At 44.5% G+C, this 11,595-nt stretch overlaps 1 long non-coding RNA gene across 1 annotated transcript in view; it reads right to left on the bottom strand.

Moving 5' to 3' along the window:
- Nucleotides 1–11,238, bottom strand: part of LOC148001030 (uncharacterized) — a 50,884-nt gene extending 39,646 nt beyond the window's left edge. The window contains exon 1 of the long non-coding RNA XR_015638914.1: nucleotides 11,111–11,238. This is a non-coding gene — a long non-coding RNA (uncharacterized LOC148001030). The remainder of the gene's footprint in view (nucleotides 1–11,110) is intronic.
- Nucleotides 11,239–11,595: the final 357 nt, after the last annotated feature.

The raw sequence follows: 11,595 nt of genomic DNA, 5'->3' as shown, positions 1-11,595 counted from the left end.
TTTTCCAAAACCCCAGATATATAGGCATAAAAACGGTATACAAATCACACATTTACTAATAATAACGCATAATAAATTCATCATTAGGGGCTGGAAAGATTGCTCAACAATTGACCACTTGCTTCTCTTGCAGTGAATTCTGGTTCCGTTGTCAGCACCCACATGGCAGCTCACAATCATTTGTAACTCTAGTTCCAGGGAACCCAACACCTTCTTCTGGCCTCCACAAGCACCAGGCATCAGGCATGTATATGCTGCATATACATGCATGTAGGCACTCACACATACGCTAAAACAAAAATAAATAAAACTTTTACAAGTTAAAAAAAAGAAGAAGAATTAGGGGACTGAGAAGATGGCTCATCAGCTAAGAGCACTGGCTGCTCTTCCAGAGGCACTGAGTTCAATTCCCAACAACCACATGGTGGCTCACAGCCATCTTTAGGGAGATCTGATGCCCTCTTCAGGCAGGCAGGTATATTCATACATTAAATAAATGTGTTTTTAAATTAAATTCATTTTAGAACAATTCTTTGTTAGATGTTTGCTTTTATTATTTATCTTATTTATCAGAGATTAAAACAAATCTGGATACTAATGAGATAGATGGGCTCTACTTTGAACATTTGATACTGCAGAGTACAGAGTATCTTCAACATTGTTTGGAGTAGATCAATACCTAAGTTTTATATTCATCAGCACTCAAAATGCCACTTCTCCTAATACATAGTACAACGTGGCAGACGTGTTTAGAACCTGCTGTGGTTTGGATGTGAAATGTCCCCTCATGAGCTCACGTGTTTGAACACTTGGTCCCCAGCTGGCAATGCAGTTTGGGAAGTTTGTGGAGCCTTTAAAAGGTGGAGGAAGTAAGTCACCCAGAGTGGACTTTGAGGTCCAGGGTCTGGTCCCATTTCCTGACTGTGCTCTGCTACCTGCTACCCCAACATGTGACTAGCCAGGCTCCTGTTCCTGCTGACATCCTTTCCCTGCTGTGATGGACTAATATTCCTACAGCTGTAAGCCAAAATATACCCCTCCTTTCCCTCAAATTGCTTCTTGTTAAGCACTTGATCATAGCAATGGAAAACAAACCTTACATAGGACTTGTTCAGAAACTGTTGTAGCATCTAGCCTAATTGCGAACCCAAAATGATGTAATAATTTTTCATAAAACTCGTCAGCAACTCAAATAGCAAATTTTAAAAGCAAACACCCTAACATAATACAACCCAAAACATACTGCTTCGATACTTAGATGCTGAGGAACAAATACAGGGAAATCGTTTTTATTTTTATAATCAAATCAAACCATTATGTTTCTGTAAGAACAGAAAACAGTGTGCACAGTAAAAACTTCAATTCGTTGCATGTAATCGTCTGTACCTGAACCATGGTGCTTCAGGCAGCATTCACTGGTGTTGTGTGACATGACACGCACTGTGTTCAGAACCAAGAAGGCAGTGAAGTCACATGATACAGCACAGGCACACGCTACCAGAAGAAACATCTCTATCACATCACTCATTAGATTTTTGGCATTTGCTCTTTGTGACACAGGACATACACACGTACACATATACACACACACACACACACACACACACACACACACACACACACACACACACCCCACAGTGACATGATCCCAAATAGAGTAATGATCCATTGCTTAAGAAGCTGTAACTTGCATTACCTACTCCTAAAAGGAAAGGCTAAGATTCTGGCTCTACCTTAAGTTCCCAGAAGCTCTCCCTCTTGGTTTGATCCTGACACTAGAAGACAACACAGAAGCACATGGTCTAGCAGCCACAGGGAACTCATAATGCCTTGTGCCCCTAGGTGACTAGCTGCTGCCTTACAACCCATATCAGGAGCTGGCCTAAGAGAAGCAGATAAGAACAACGACAGAGGAGAAGTGATTTAAACACGGGCAGAGTCATGGCATTCCCACCTGCAGAACTAGAAGGGCCCTCAGAGAGGAGCCCATCTAACGCACAAACTTCCCATGGGACTCCTTTTCTTTGTCTCCTTTGCTCCTTCGGGTTGGTTCCCTTGTAGTCACTTCCTTGCTTTATCCACACTTTCTTGATTCTTCCCACTTGTAATTTACATCCCTTGAAGTTTTTTCCACTCTGGTGCTTACCAAACAGAAAGGGGTTTTGTTTAGTAAAGTGCGGGTTGGCTAAGAAGTTTCAAGGGCAACTATTGGGTCATTCTGTTATCATCTGGGGACCCTTATTGGTCCATTTCCTCTGCCAGTCAAAGAATTAAAAGGCAGAAAGAGCTTCAGTACTGCAGGAAGATGAAGAGGAATCATTTGTACAGAAAACAGGAGCAGACAGATTGAGCAGGAAGAAGAGCTTTTATTAGGATGAGAAAACACAGAGACAGCAACACAGGGAGAGGACAGTCAAAGACCAGGTCTTTTTTGAGAGCTGGGAGTTTTTAAAGTCTCTGAACTTTAATTTAGGGTTGGCCAGTTTGAAGAAAGATGGGATGGCTGATTGGTCCACATGTCCTAACAGCTTTGAACTGGTTGAACCTGTCCATCACCAAGCTCCCTACTGTAAAAGCCCAGAAGGCCTTTGCTTTAAGCTTCCAGGCTTTTGTGTCAAGTCCAGAAGATTGGATGAAATCAGCCATCTTGAATGTTCACTCCCTCTAATGCCTAGCCATGGCCCCTCTCCCTACATATCTGCCTACCAGGAACTCCCATCGCTCGCTACCAGCCCAGTGCCCATTGTCACCATTCAACTGTGTCATCACACTGAAACCTTAGGTGGTTTTCTTGTTTTGTTCTAGACTTTAAGATGCTAGGCACACAGCACAACAAAATATTGCTGGACCACTCCTTTGTAACATCTAAGATCAATTTGCCTTTTGCCTCTCCTCTTTCCACTGGGAAGTCCATCAAGCACATGCAACCTGTGACCCACTGACAGCCGAGGACAGCTGTGAATGCCACCCAAAATGAAATCCTAAACTTAGTTAAAATATGATGATATTCGCTGGTGATTTCTTTTATAGCTACATTGCACTGATCTCAGGAAAACACCCCTGACAACACCCTAATACCAAGTCAAAAGGTTGGACGTGCCTGGTTCAATTTGTTACAGTAGCCGTCAAATTAGGCCAACATTATAGTAAAGAAAAGCCAAAGTGAGTAGAGGGAAAAACCCTTTCATTTCCAACCCAAATAGAAATTTCAAGAACTGACGCCACTAGCCTCAGTGTAAACCCTTTGAGAGCCCAGGAGAAAAGTCACAGCTGCCCCTCCATATGCCTATTTCCATAGGCACCCCTTTCTGCATTAACCTGCTTCCCTTAAGCACCATGATTCCAGATAAATAAAAAATGAGTGCCTATTCAATCGAATTGCCTTTCTGTTTTGTTTAATTACTAGTGTTGTGACAGTATTGTTTCCTGCCATTTCCAATGCAAATGAACAGCGTTTTTGCCTCGCTGTGAAGTAAGCAATGTTTTATGAGCTGGCCCTGGAAAGCCAACCACCACTTAAAAGGCGTCTCTCATGGGGACATACATACCAAATCCCAAAGACTCAACTTCAACAGATCGCGATCGCGATGGGGAGGTACAGTCAATTCCACACTGAGCATGCTGCCGGCTAAAGGGCTGTTCGAGGGCATATTTTGCTTTTCGCACTGCCGGTGCTAGCATCACAGACTGTGTGGGTGAGAAGCATCCTTGGAAATCACTTAGTCTGTCCACCCACTCATCTTACAGAGGGGGGAAATGTTTACATGTGAGAAAAGAGAAATGAAGGAACATGCCCCTCATACTCACAAATAGACAGCAAGTGACCTGGATCCCCAGACACCTGGTTCAGACTCTGCAGCCGATTTAAACGAACAAGGAAGAAAAGAGAAAACAAGGGGCTGAAGGGATGGCTCATGGCTCTGTGGCTCTTCCAGAAAGATCCAAGTTCGTTTCCCAGCACCCACATTCAGGGGTTCAAGATTGCCTATAACTGTACCTCCAGAGGGTCCAATGCCCTCTATTGCCCTCTGTTGTCACAAACACACATAGCACACACTCACATAGATGTATTAAAGTAAACAAATATTTTCAAGAAAGAAAAGAGGCTGAGCGACTACAGGGACACAGGTTTCAGACAGGTGGGAAGAGGGGACAAACACGCCTTTAGTTTCAGTACTTGGGAGGCAGAAGCAGGTAGATCTCTGAGTTCAAGGCCATCCTGGTCTACAGAGCAAGTTCTAGAACAGCCAAGGCTACACAGAGAAACCTTGTATTGGAAGTGAGAGGAGAGCTGGAGAAATAGCTCAGAGATGAGGGGCAGTTTTGCTTTTCCAGAGTTCAGTTCCCAGCACCCGTGTTGTGTGACTCACGACCATCTACAGCTCCGGCTCTGGGGAATCTGGTGACCCTCTTCTAGCCTCCACAGGCATACATATACAAGAGACGCACATTCCATAAAAAACAAAATAAATCTTTAAAAATGAAGAAGAAAAGAGAAATCAAAAAAAGCCAACATTTATTAGATCCATTAATGCTCAGTGAGTTGCAAGCATGGTTCTAGGCCTTGCAGCTGAATGAAAACAGCTTGGAGGGGTCACAGAGCCTGGCCCACCAACCAGGGAGCATGCAGGGGCTGAACCTAGACCCTCTACACATTTGTAGCAAATGTACAACTTGGTTTTCATGTATGTTCCCTAACAAGAAGAGCAAGGGGTCGTCTTGGTCTCTGTTCCCTGTCATTGGGTCCCCTCCCCCCATCTGGACTACTTTCTTGGGCCTCAGTGGGAGAGGATGTGCTTCATCCTGCTGGCACTAGATGTCCCAGGGTGGTGTGGTACCCAAGGGATGGGGCTTCCCCTTCTCTGAGGAGAAGGTGGGCAACGAGGAGAGGGACCAAAAAGAAAGGAGGGGGGGCTGTGATGGGGATGTAAAGTAAATAAAAAAATAAACTTAAAAACTAAAAATTTAAAAATATAAAATAGGCTTAAAATATCAGAAATGAAAAGAGTTTTACTTATCATCCAATTTCATGATTTAGTACTTTGATTATTATAATTTTGAGTTCAGATAGAGCACAAAAATGATAATGGATGGATGGATAGTGGGATGGATAGATAGATGGATGGATGGATGAATGGATATAAGCACATTCTGAAGGGAAATAGAGGAGTGAATCTGGAGGAGAAGGGAGGAACCTAGGAGGAGTCAGGGGAGGGGAAGTTGCAATTGAGATGTAATGTACGAGAGAAGAATAAATTAGAAAAAAACTCATCACTGTACATACATACATACATACATGATACATAAGACAGGTACATATATGTATTATATAGTCATATATGTACATATACAAACATACAAATATAAATGTATATATGAACATGTGTGTATATATACAGATATATATAGAGAGAGACATATATGCATACATACGTCATTTGATGATGGAAAGAAGTTCTGAGAAATGCATCATTAGAAAAGGTCATTGCCTGAAGCAACAATCACGGAGCCTGCATGTGTCTGTGCATACACGCTATGATTGTGTAGCTTGGTGTTCTAATGGGACTCCTAACAGTGGGAGTAGGGCATGTTTCTGACTCTTTTGCATTGTCTTGGGACCCTTTCTTCCAACTGGGTTGCCTTGTCCAACCTTCACATGAGGGTTTGTGTCTAGTCTTCTTGTAACATGTTATGCCATGCCCATTTGATAACCCTGGGAGGCCTCTCTTTCCTCAACAAAAATGGATGTCATGACTCCCTAGCCCATGTAATCTTAAGAGTCCACTGCCATGTATTGGATCCATTTCTGACTGGAACATCCTCCCAAAGCATGTGTCTGTACACATGTACCCACACACATATGAGCACACATACTGTGTCTTGGTGGAGATCTGTAGACTAAAGTAGAAGAACCAAAGTGTGGGGACACACTGGTAAAGTCTCCAAGCCATGAATCCCTTCTGTAGGAAATGGAGGCCCCAAAAAGGATGTCGCCAGAGTTTCAGCAGAGTCCAGATGAGATCTGTCTGTTGTTTCCTGTGGAGGCAAAGTGGCCCTAGGAACTCTCACCCTGCTAAGCTCTGGGCCAGGAAGCTCATTCTGGTCCCATGAGGAGGGAGCCACATAGCAGGCATAGTGCTGCACTTGACTGAGCAGGAGGGATTTCATTTCAGTGCCTCCTTGATGAGTTCCTTCTCCCTACAGCCAGGAACACCCCCAGCTTTCCTGCTGACTTCTCCCTCCCTCTATGAGAAGACCTGGCCTCAGGAGAGGACCGTTTGGTCTCTTCTGTCTATAAGCTGTAAGTTACTCCTTTGCTATCTTCTCCATAATCATTTGCTCTTTACCTGGAGGATTAAAAGTCTATGTCCAAAGATGGAGCAGAGGCTGAGGAATTGGCCAACCAATGACTGGCCCAACTTGAGACCCATCCCATGGGCAAGCACCAATCCTCGACACTATTAATGATACTCTGTTATGCTTGTAGACAGGAGCTTAAGAAAACTGTCCTCTGAGAGGCTCCACTCAGCAGCTGACTAAAACAGAGGCAGATGCAGAGACCCACAGACAAACACTGGACGAAGCTTCAGTATTCTTGTGGAAGAGTTGGGGAAAGATTGAGGGATGAGAAGGAAATAGGAACTCCGTAGGAAGACCAACAGAGTCAACTAACCTGGACCCTTGGAGGCTCCCAGAGACCGAACCACCAACCAAAGAGCATACATGGGCTGGACTTAGAGACATATGTAGCAGATGTGCAGCTTGGTCTTTATGTGAGTCCCCGAATAACTAGAGCAAGGGTTTACTCTGACTCTATTACCTACCTATGGGTCCTGTTACCCTAACCGAGCTGCCTTCTCTGGCCTCCTTGGGAGCGGATGTGCCTGGTCCTGCAGTGACCTGATGTGCCAAGGTGGATTGGTATGGGGGTTAGGGTGGGTGACAGTCCTCTCTCTTCTTGGAGGAGAAAAGTGGGGAGGAGCTGTGCAAGGAGGGCCTGGAAGAAGATGGGAGTTGCAATCAGGATATCACATGAATAAATAAATTAAGTCTATGTCCAAGACAAGAACTTCTTATAGTAGCATTTCAAGCCCCTGGCATTGAATCCCAGTCTGGAGGAAGTGGGGGGTAGCTATCCACAGCCTCTTTGCCACCTGGGACAGACTTGGTGATCCTAAGGGGTGAGGTAAGGGTTGGCTTCATTCTAACCCATGTGTTCTCCTTCAGCTGTCTTTTTCTTTGACCTGGAGTCCTCCAGCCCTCCTACCTATAAAGCAGATAAGGGAGAATAACAGATAAGATTATAAGGTTATGAATCTGCTATTTTTTTTAACACACTTAGCAAAATTTCTAATTCTAGATAAAGTCTGTCCCTTCAAAGCCTTCACCTTGGGAGATGTGACATTTCTTTCAACAATGATCCCATTCATTTCAGATCAGTTTTGGGAATATTAATAGTTAGCAACTATGGAATGCCTACAGATCAAAAACTATAGCATTCCTTCCTACATGCTTGAAGGGAGAAGTCTCCCCTCTTAAACATGATAAAGTAAGCCTTATCCTAGTTGTATCAACCCTCATCAGAGGCCAGAAGAACCTTAATCTCTCATCTTAGACATCATACTTAGCTTTCAATAACTTTAGGCTATTTCCAGAGATCAAACTTACCCTTGAAATGCAAAGAGTGACCCCCACAGGGAATGGTCAGAAGGCGTCACCTGCACAGTTGGGTTTCCAAGGGAACTTAAAATGCTTTAACATCTTTGCAAAGAAGTTTAAGACCTCCCAAGATGTTTTTGTTTTGCTTTTTTTTCTTACTTAAAAAAAAAAGTGAGTGTGAGTGAAGGAATACATAACAGCCTGTGTGTTGAGATCAAAGGACAACTCGAAGGACTCCATTTTCTCCTTCTACCTGGTGGAAGAACTCGTGTCTTCAGGATTAGCAGCAAGTGTCTTTTCTCCCTAAGGCATCTTGCTTTGCACCTCCCCCTCCAAAAAGAATCCTTGATGTGCAAACTCACATGTTGTGTGTTGGAAGGGTATGTATATATCTGTGCATATGTGAATGCACATGTGTCTGTATCTGTATGTGTTCTATCAACCAAAGTCAGACATGCCTAAATGCCTATGAGAGGGAAGAAGGCAAGAAAAAGGATGTTAGCAAATTTCCTTCCTGTTCAGTGGGAGGCCTAACCCTGTTTCTGCAGACTCCTGTCTGGTTCTCACCTTCCTTCTCACCGCGCTGGCTGCACTTCTGCTGACCGAACACAGCTGGGGTAAAGTAACCACCTCTAAGAAGAAGTGTTCATCTTGCCCAAAAGTCCCCCTTTCTCACCTCCAGCTGTTTACGTAAGACTTAACCCTTAGTGGGCCAAGGAAGAACTGCAGGGTCAACATACCCTCTGCCCACTTCAGTTTATCCTTTATATGAATAAATGGGATTTTCTTGACCTTAAGAACTTAGAGAGTCTATTGTCAAACTCCATCTCCTCCCTTCCCCTGTCCACTCCTCTTCTCTTTAAACCTGCAGGATCTCCTCCTTCCCCTCCTCAGTCCATGATATTTTTCCGTGGCCCTGCACTCTGCCTCTCTTCCTGTTGAAATGACTCACCAGCAGCAGCCAGTGAGCAGAAGGATTACACCTTCTGTGTAACTCACTGTCCTTCACTCATACTACAGGTCACCACACTCTCTCTGCTGTTCTTGCTTATTGGTCAATCCTGGCCCTGCTGACTATACAGCCCCAGGGACTATCTTGAGTCCTAATCACCCTTCTTAGTGCTCAACCACCATAGATAATCATAAACCACATCTTAAGATCCCTGAATCTCCCCATCAGGTCAATTCGTCCCTCAGCCTTCCCCATGTCAATCAGTACTGTTCCATTCTTTCCTGCCCAAAAACCACCCTCACAGCAAATGTAACCAGCAAACATCATTTCTCAACATTCACCACCTCACTTCAGTCACCCAGACATCCACCAACACATGTTGCCTGGTTTACCACAGTGGCCCCTCTATGCTTCAACACTTGCCCCTCAAAGCCTAGTCTCAGTACAACAGAATTCTTCAAATTCAGTCAGATCCAGAGCATCTGTGTTAGGGAGAAGCACCATTATAAAAAAGAACAGACTGGATCTGGTGTGGTAGTGTAGTCCTGGAATCCCAGCACTCAGAAGGCTGAGGCAGGCTAATTTCTATGAGTTCCAGGACAGCCAGACCCTGGAAAGAAAGAAAGAGAGAAAGAAAGAAAGAAAGAAAGAAAGAAAGAAAGAAAGGAAGGAGGAAGGAAGGAAGGAAGGAAGGAAGGAAAGAGAGAAAGAGAGAAAGAAAGAAAGAAAGAAAGAAAGAAAGAAAGAAAGAAAGAAAGAAAGAAAGAAAGGGAAAGAAAAGAAAAGGAAGGAGGAGGAAGGGGGAGGGGAGGAAATGCGGAGTAGGGGGAAAGAAATGAGGAAAATAAAAGTGCCCCAAAGAAAGAAAAGAGCCCCCACAATCCACAAAGTTGGGCTATGAGAGCAAAAATACCAAGAAAAAGATGGACCACACACCAAAAAGGAACCAAGCTGAACACTGCTCCATTTGTATTGTTCCCTGGCAGGAAAGGGAAACAGACAACAGATCCAGAAGTCAGCCAGGTAGCCTAGGGGGAAAGAGAGTGGGTGGCAAGCCCATGCAAACCTCTCACAGTTGTGGGGTTTAGTGCAGCAGCACTTCCTCCTGTGTATGGGTCAACGGTGGTGCAGAATCCTATTGTGTCATTCTGTATGACTAGCAGGACATTGGCCAGACACCACCTTCAGAGCAGTCCTAATCTATGATCCTGAGAAACTATGCTATCTTGAGAGACCAAAGAACAAAAACAACCACCAATCTATCCTGCCAGAGACAGCCCTGAGAGGCAGATGTAAAAGAGCAGGAGGGTTAAACACAGACCAGCAGGAAAGTGCGGACAGCAAGAGGCTCTGTCCACAGAGAGTAGTGTATATCCCTCTGCTCAGTGGCTGGGAACGGAGCTTGTCAGCTGAGGCTAACCTTAGAGACTGGTAGCCCTGAACCTGAGGCCAGTGGCAGAGTCAACCTCTGGAGTCAGCCACTTGCCTTTCAACAATGAAGAGTTCAGAACTCTGGAGAGCATTCCTCCCTACATAGGGGAGACTAATACTTAGGACATCTTGAAAACACAAAGGCATGTCTTTCACCTTGGGAAACAACCTCTAAGATATTAGTCACCCCCCAGGGACAATGAGCTTAGAAATATCGAGAGTGTAAGAGAACCAGCCCAGCTCACAGACTAAAGCTAAGTGTGGCCAGCAAATGCCCCTATTATACAGAGAAATATGGATAATAAACAGTTCTGGTAGGTATTACATTTGTCCAAGACAAGCTCAGCACCAGCATAAACCATAAGAAAGAATCCACAAATTCAACTGACCCTCCACAGTTTTGTGGGACACCAAGAAGCTGCTCCAAGAGTTGAGGGAGTTTTCCCATTTAATTCTGTATCCCCTCCCTCTCTTCCCACATTATGCTTCCTCTTTTCCCCCCAGCAACTGTAAAAGCCAAGAGAACACAGAACAAGTCCTGAAAGTAAGAACGTACAAACAAAGTTGCTGCCTCCAGCAAAGCTGTTATCGGAAACTGACAGACAGATAAAGATACTGCAGGACAGAAAATGGACAGACAAATAAAGATACTGCAGGACAAGCCCAGACGGAGGCAGTCCATAGCCACCAAGCCAGCAGTGCAGAGGCTGCTTGAAAGAAGACTACACACCGAGGAGAAATCCAGACAGGCTCAACCATGAGAGCACAAGAGTTGGTCGATGAGAGGAAGCGATGAACAAAAGCCAGCTAGGAAGGAATCTGTTACGTCAAACCTAACACTTACGGAGAAGAAAAGATGAAAACTAATCCAACCACCAGAAATACAACCCAGAAAAGTCACAAGGATTAGTAAACAGGAAACCAAACCATAGTGTGTGTCCCAAATCATAAATGCAAATTAAATAAAACCAAAAGAAGGACAACGTCTGTGCTGACTAGCCAAATGGCAGTGTCAGGCACGTTGCCTCCACACTCGCCTGTCCACGCCTGCTGTTTGTCCTCTCTCACCTGGGGGCCCTGTGCTCACATTCAGTTTCCTCTTGTCACCAAAGAAAACCACTGTGATAAATTGAAATAAGCCGATCTTCAAGTCAGAGGACCTGGGTGACACCCACATCACTGTCACCAACATGATGAGTGATGTTGGGTAAACCCCGTGGCCTTCAGCTTCCTTCCTGCAAGATTTCAGACTGTTCAAAATCTCTTCCCTTGGAGCTCAGTGTTCCTGGGAGAACAGAGTTCTTGGGAACTCCCTCATAGAGGAATATGTTCCTCGATGCAGAGAGACCTGGAAAGGGGCTCCATATATTCCCAGGTGTGTTCAGTGATGAAATTCAGATTGAGTGGCACATGGGGTACTTTTCTTAGATCGATGGGATAGAACACTCCCAACACACAGTTGGCAATCTGACTACACGCAAAACCTGTTTCACCCTAGATTCTAGGCCTACTATGAGCCTCAGACCCTACCTACTCAGCAGAGCTGTGTCTGT

The sequence above is a fragment of the Rattus norvegicus genome, chromosome 15 (assembly GCF_021556685.1).
Source record: "Rattus norvegicus strain SHRSP/BbbUtx chromosome 15, alternate assembly SHRSP_T2T, whole genome shotgun sequence".
Taxonomy (NCBI): Eukaryota; Metazoa; Chordata; class Mammalia; order Rodentia; family Muridae; genus Rattus; species Rattus norvegicus.
The sequence above is the reverse complement of the archived record's forward strand: the minus strand, read 5'-3'. Positions and strand labels throughout refer to the sequence as shown.